The sequence below is a fragment of the Leptodactylus fuscus genome, chromosome 1 (assembly GCF_031893055.1).
Source record: "Leptodactylus fuscus isolate aLepFus1 chromosome 1, aLepFus1.hap2, whole genome shotgun sequence".
Classification (NCBI taxonomy): domain Eukaryota; kingdom Metazoa; phylum Chordata; class Amphibia; order Anura; family Leptodactylidae; genus Leptodactylus; species Leptodactylus fuscus.
In genome coordinates, this window is record NC_134265.1 from 314,385,866 (window position 1) to 314,390,865 (window position 5,000).

The window sequence follows — 5,000 nt, forward strand, 5'->3', positions numbered from 1 at the left end:
TAACCACTACACTACAGAAACTGGCACGACATGCACACTACTGCTTTTGCAAGCAAGTGAAAGGACTGGGGTCTAGAACGATGATTTGAAGAGCACGTATGGCCGATTTCAGAAACAAAAGCTGCAATGCTTTGTTTCTGTCCGGTTTCGAACCGGGGACCTTTCGCGTGTGAGGCGAACGTGATAACCACTACACTACAGAAACTGGCACGAAATGCACACTACTGCTTTTGCAAGCAAGCGAAAGGACTTGAAGAAAAGACTGTGGTCTGCCAGCAGGGTCTGAATACCGGGTATGGACCGATTTCAAGAAAAGAAACCACAAGTACATGTTTCTGCCCGGTTTCGAACCAGGGACCTTTCGCGTGTAAGGCGAACGTGATAACCACTACACTACAGAAACTGGGACGACATGCACACTACTGCTTTTGCAAGCAAGTGAAAGGACTGGGGTCTGGAACGATGATTTGAAGAGCACGTATGGCTGATTTCAGAAACAAAAGCTGCAATGCTTTGTTTCTGCCCGGTTTCGAACCGGGGACTTTTCGCGTGTGAGGCGTACGTGATAACCACTACACTACAGAAACTGACACGAGATGAACACTACTGCTTTTGCAAGCAAGCGAAAGGACTTGATGAAAAGACTGTGGTCTGCCAACAGGGTCTGAAGACCGGGTATGGACCAATTTCAAGAAAAGCAACCGCAAGTACATGTTTCTGCCCGGTTTCGAACCGGGGACCTTTCGCGTGTTAGGCGAACGTGATAACCACTACACTACAGAAACTGGCACTAGATACACACTGCTGCTTTTGCAAGCAAGCGAAAGGACTGGGGTCTAGCACAAGAGTCTGAAGAGCACGTATGGCCCGATTTCCGAAAACAAAACTGCTACGCTTTGCTTCTACCCGGTTTCGAACCAGGGAACTTTCGCATGTAAGGCGAACGTGATAACCACTACACTACAGAAACTGGCACGACATGCACACTACTGCTTTTGCAAGCAAGTGAAAGGACTGGGGTCTAGAACGATGATTTGAAGAGCACGTATGGCCGATTTCAGAAACAAAAGCTGCAATGCTTTGTTTCTGCCCGGTTTCGAACCGGGGACCTTTCGCGTGTGAGGCGAACGTGATAACCACTACAATACAGAGACTGGCACGAGATGCACACTACTGCTTTTGCAAGCAAGCGAAAGGACTTGAAGAAAAGACTGTGGTCTGCCAGCAGGGTCTGAAGACCGGGTATGGACCGATTTCAAGAAAAGAAACCGCAAGTACATGTTTCTGCCCGGTTTCGAACCGGGGACCTTTCGCGTGTTAGGCGAACGTGATAACCACTACACTACAGAAACTGGCACGAGATACACACTGCTGCTTTTGCAAGCAAGCGAAAGGACTGGGGTCTAGCACAAGAGTCTGAAGAGCACGTATGGCCCGATTTCCGAAAAAAAAGCTGCTACACTTTGCTTCTGCCCGGTTTCGAACCAGGGACCTTTCGCGTGTAAGGCGAACGTGATAAGCACTACACTACAGAAACTGGCACGACATGCACACTACTGCTTTTGCAAGCAAGTGAAAGGACTGGGGTCTAGAACGATGATTTGAAGAGTACGTATGGCCGATTTCAGAAACAAAAGCTGCAATGCTTTGTTTCTGCCCGGTTTCGAACCGGGGGACCTCTCGCGTGTGAGGCGAACGTGATAACCACTACACTACAGAAACTGGCACGAGATGCACACTACTGCTTTTGCAAGCAAGCGAAAGGACTTGAAGAAAAGACTGTAGTATGCCAGCAGGGTCTGAAGACCGAGTATGGACCAATTTCAAGAAAAGAAACTGCAAGTACATGTTTCTGCTCGGTTTCGAACCGGGGACCTTTCGCGTGTTAGGCGAACGTGATAACCACTACACTACAGAAACTAGCACGAGAAACAGACTGCTGCATTTGCAAGCAAGCGAAAGGACTGGGGTCTAGCACAAGATTCTGAAGAGCACGTATGGCCCGATTTCCGAAAAAAAAGCTGCTACGCTTTGCTTCTGCCCGGTTTCGAACCAGGGACCTTACGCGTGTAAGGCGAACGTGATAACCACTACACTACAGAAACTGGCACGAGATACACACTGCTGCTTTTGCAAGCAAGCGAAAGGACTGGGGTCTAGCACAAAAGTCTGAAGAGCACGTATGGCCCGATTTCCGAAAAAAAATCTGCTACGCTTTGCTTCTGCCCGGTTTCAAACCAGGAACCTTTCGCGTGTAAGGCGACCGTGATAATCACTACACTACAGAAACTGGCACGACATGCACACTACTGCTTTTGCAAGCAAGTGAAAGGACTGGGGTCTAGAACGATGATTTGAAGAGCACGTATGGCCGATTTCAGAAACAAAAGCTGCAATGCTTTGTTTCTGCCCGGTTTCGAACCGGGGACCTTTCGCGTGTGAGGCGAACGTGATAACCACTACACTACAGAAACTGGCACGCGATGCACACTACTGCTTTTGCAAGCAAGCAAAAGGACTTGAAGAAAAGACTGTGGTCTGCCAGCAGGGTCTGAAGACCGGGTATGGACCGATTTCAAGAAAAGAAACCGCAAGTACATGTTTCTGCCCGGTTTCGAACCGGGGACCTCTCGCGTGTTAGGCGAACGTGATAACCACTACACTACAGAAACTGGCACGAGATACACACTGCTGCTTTTGCAAGCAAGCGAAAGGACTGGGGTCTAGCACAAGAATCTGAAGAGCACGTATGGCCCGATTTCCGAAAAAAAAGCTGCTACACTTTGCTTCTGCCCGGTTTCGAACCAGGGACCTTTCGCGTGTAAGGCGAACGTGATAACCACTACACTACAGAAACTGGCACGACATGCACACTACTGCTTTTGCAAGCAAGTGAAAGGACTGGGGTCTAGAACGATGATTTGAAGAGCACGTATGGCCCGATTTCCGAAAAAAAAGCTGCTACGCTTTGCTTCTGCCCGGTTTCGAACCAGGGACCTTTCGCGTGTAAGGCGAACGTGATAACCACTACACTACAGAAACTGGCACGACATGTAAACTACTGCTTTTGCAAGCAAGTGAAAGGACTTGGGTCTAGAACGATGATTTGAAGAGCACGTATGGCCGATTTCAGAAACAAAAGCTGCAATGCTTTGTTTCTGCCCGGTTTCAAACCGGGGACCTTTCGCGTGTGAGGCGAACGTGATAACCACTACACTACAGAAATCGGCACGAGATGCACACTACTGCTTTTGCAAGCAAGCGAAAGGACTTGAAGAAAAGACTGTGGTCTACAAGCAGGGTCTGAAGACCGGGTATGGACCGATTTCAAGAAAAGAAACCGCAAGTACATGTTTCTGCCCGGTTTTGAACCGGGGACCTTTCGCGTGTTAGGCGAACGTGATAACCACTACACTACAGAAACTGGCACGAGATACACACTGCTGCTTTTGCAAGCAAGCGAAAGGACTGGGGTCTAGCACAAGAGTCTGAAGAGCACGTATGGCCCGATTTCCGAAAAAAAAGCTGCAACGCTTTGCTTCTGCCCGGTTTCGAACCAGGGACCTTTCGCGTGTAAGGCGAACGTGATAACCACTACACTACAGAAACTGGCACGACATGCACGCTACTGCTTTTGCAAGCAAGTGAAAGGACTGGGGTCTAGAACGATGATTTGAAGAGCACGTATGGCCGATTTCAGAAACAAAAGCTGCAATGCTTTGTTTCTGCCCTGTTTCGAACCGGGGACCTTTCGCGTGTGAGGCAAACGTGATAACCACTACACTATAGAAACTGGCACGAGATGCACACTACTGCTTTTGCAAGCAAGCGAAAGGACTTGAAGAAAAGACTGTGGTCTGCCAGCAGGGTCTGAAGACCGGGTATGGACCAATTTCAAGAAAAGAAACCGCAAGTACATGTTTCTGCCCGGTTTCGAACCGGGGACCTTTCGCGTGTTAGGCGAACGTGATAACCACTACACTACAGAAACTGGCACTAGATACACACTGCTGCTTTTGCAAGCAAGCGAAAGGACTGGGGTCTAGCACAAGGGTCTGAAGAGCACGTATGGCCCGATTTCCGAAAACAAAACTGCTACGCTTTGCTTCTACCCGGTTTCGAACCAGGGAACTTTCGCATGTAAGGCGAACGAGATAACCACTACACTACAGAAACTGGCACGACATGCACACTACTGCTTTTGCAAGCAAGTGAAAGGACTGGGGTCTAGAACGATGATTTGAAGAGCACGTATGGCCGATTTCAGAAACAAAAGCTGCAAAGCTTTGTTTCTGCCCGGTTTCGAACCGGGGACCTTTCGCGTGTGAGGCGAACGTGATAACCACTACACTACAGAAACTAGCACGAGAAACACACTGCTGCTTTTGCAAGCAAGCGAAAGGACTGGGGTCTAGCACAAGAGTCTGAAGAGCACGTATGGCCCGATTTCCGAAAAAAATGCTGCTACGCTTTGCTTCTGCCCGGTTTCGAACCAGGGACCTTTCGCGTGTAAGGCGACCGTGATAACCACTACACTACAGAAACTGGCACGACATGCACACTACTGCTTTTGCAAGCAAGTGAAAGGACTGGGGTCTAGAACGATGATTTGAAGAGCACGTATGGCCGATTTCAGAAACAAAAGCGGCAATGCTTTGTTTCTGCCCGGTTTCGAACCGGGGACCTTTCGCGTGTGAGGCGAACATGATAACCACTACACTACAGAAACTGGCACGAGATGCACACTACTGCTTTTGCAAGCAAGCGAAAGGACTTGAAGAAAAGACTGTGGTCTGCCAGCAGGGTCTGAAGACCGGGTATTGACCGATTTCAAGAAAAGAAACCGCAAGTACATGTTTCTGCCCGATTTCGAACCAGGAACCTTTCGCGTGTGAGGCGAACGTGATAACCACTACACTACAGAAACTAGCACGAGAAACACACTGCTGCTTTTGCAAGCAAGCGAAAGGACTGGGGTCTAGCACAAGAGTCTGAAGAGC

General features: G+C 49.0%; 15 non-coding genes across 15 annotated transcripts; all 15 read right to left on the bottom strand.

Moving 5' to 3' along the window:
• Nucleotides 1-132: 132 nt before the first annotated feature.
• Nucleotides 133-205, bottom strand: TRNAV-CAC (transfer RNA valine (anticodon CAC)). The gene has a single exon. It is a non-coding gene; the product is annotated as a tRNA-Val (tRNA).
• A 125-nt stretch (nucleotides 206-330) lies between these two features.
• TRNAV-UAC (transfer RNA valine (anticodon UAC)) lies at nucleotides 331-403 on the bottom strand. The gene has a single exon. It is a non-coding gene; the product is annotated as a tRNA-Val (tRNA).
• A 309-nt stretch (nucleotides 404-712) lies between these two features.
• On the bottom strand, nucleotides 713-785 carry TRNAV-AAC (transfer RNA valine (anticodon AAC)). The gene has a single exon. It is a non-coding gene; the product is annotated as a tRNA-Val (tRNA).
• Nucleotides 786-1,279: 494 nt separating this feature from the next.
• TRNAV-AAC (transfer RNA valine (anticodon AAC)) lies at nucleotides 1,280-1,352 on the bottom strand. Its single transcript has one exon. It is a non-coding gene; the product is annotated as a tRNA-Val (tRNA).
• Nucleotides 1,353-1,648: 296 nt separating this feature from the next.
• Nucleotides 1,649-1,722, bottom strand: TRNAV-CAC (transfer RNA valine (anticodon CAC)). Its single transcript has one exon. It is a non-coding gene; the product is annotated as a tRNA-Val (tRNA).
• Nucleotides 1,723-2,032: 310 nt separating this feature from the next.
• Nucleotides 2,033-2,105, bottom strand: TRNAV-UAC (transfer RNA valine (anticodon UAC)). Its single transcript has one exon. It is a non-coding gene; the product is annotated as a tRNA-Val (tRNA).
• A 296-nt stretch (nucleotides 2,106-2,401) lies between these two features.
• On the bottom strand, nucleotides 2,402-2,474 carry TRNAV-CAC (transfer RNA valine (anticodon CAC)). The gene has a single exon. It is a non-coding gene; the product is annotated as a tRNA-Val (tRNA).
• A 125-nt stretch (nucleotides 2,475-2,599) lies between these two features.
• Nucleotides 2,600-2,672, bottom strand: TRNAV-AAC (transfer RNA valine (anticodon AAC)). The gene has a single exon. It is a non-coding gene; the product is annotated as a tRNA-Val (tRNA).
• A 112-nt stretch (nucleotides 2,673-2,784) lies between these two features.
• TRNAV-UAC (transfer RNA valine (anticodon UAC)) lies at nucleotides 2,785-2,857 on the bottom strand. Its single transcript has one exon. It is a non-coding gene; the product is annotated as a tRNA-Val (tRNA).
• A 112-nt stretch (nucleotides 2,858-2,969) lies between these two features.
• On the bottom strand, nucleotides 2,970-3,042 carry TRNAV-UAC (transfer RNA valine (anticodon UAC)). Its single transcript has one exon. It is a non-coding gene; the product is annotated as a tRNA-Val (tRNA).
• A 309-nt stretch (nucleotides 3,043-3,351) lies between these two features.
• Nucleotides 3,352-3,424, bottom strand: TRNAV-AAC (transfer RNA valine (anticodon AAC)). The gene has a single exon. It is a non-coding gene; the product is annotated as a tRNA-Val (tRNA).
• Nucleotides 3,425-3,536: 112 nt separating this feature from the next.
• TRNAV-UAC (transfer RNA valine (anticodon UAC)) lies at nucleotides 3,537-3,609 on the bottom strand. Its single transcript has one exon. It is a non-coding gene; the product is annotated as a tRNA-Val (tRNA).
• A 309-nt stretch (nucleotides 3,610-3,918) lies between these two features.
• Nucleotides 3,919-3,991, bottom strand: TRNAV-AAC (transfer RNA valine (anticodon AAC)). The gene has a single exon. It is a non-coding gene; the product is annotated as a tRNA-Val (tRNA).
• Nucleotides 3,992-4,287: 296 nt separating this feature from the next.
• On the bottom strand, nucleotides 4,288-4,360 carry TRNAV-CAC (transfer RNA valine (anticodon CAC)). The gene has a single exon. It is a non-coding gene; the product is annotated as a tRNA-Val (tRNA).
• Nucleotides 4,361-4,656: 296 nt separating this feature from the next.
• TRNAV-CAC (transfer RNA valine (anticodon CAC)) lies at nucleotides 4,657-4,729 on the bottom strand. The gene has a single exon. It is a non-coding gene; the product is annotated as a tRNA-Val (tRNA).
• Nucleotides 4,730-5,000: the final 271 nt, after the last annotated feature.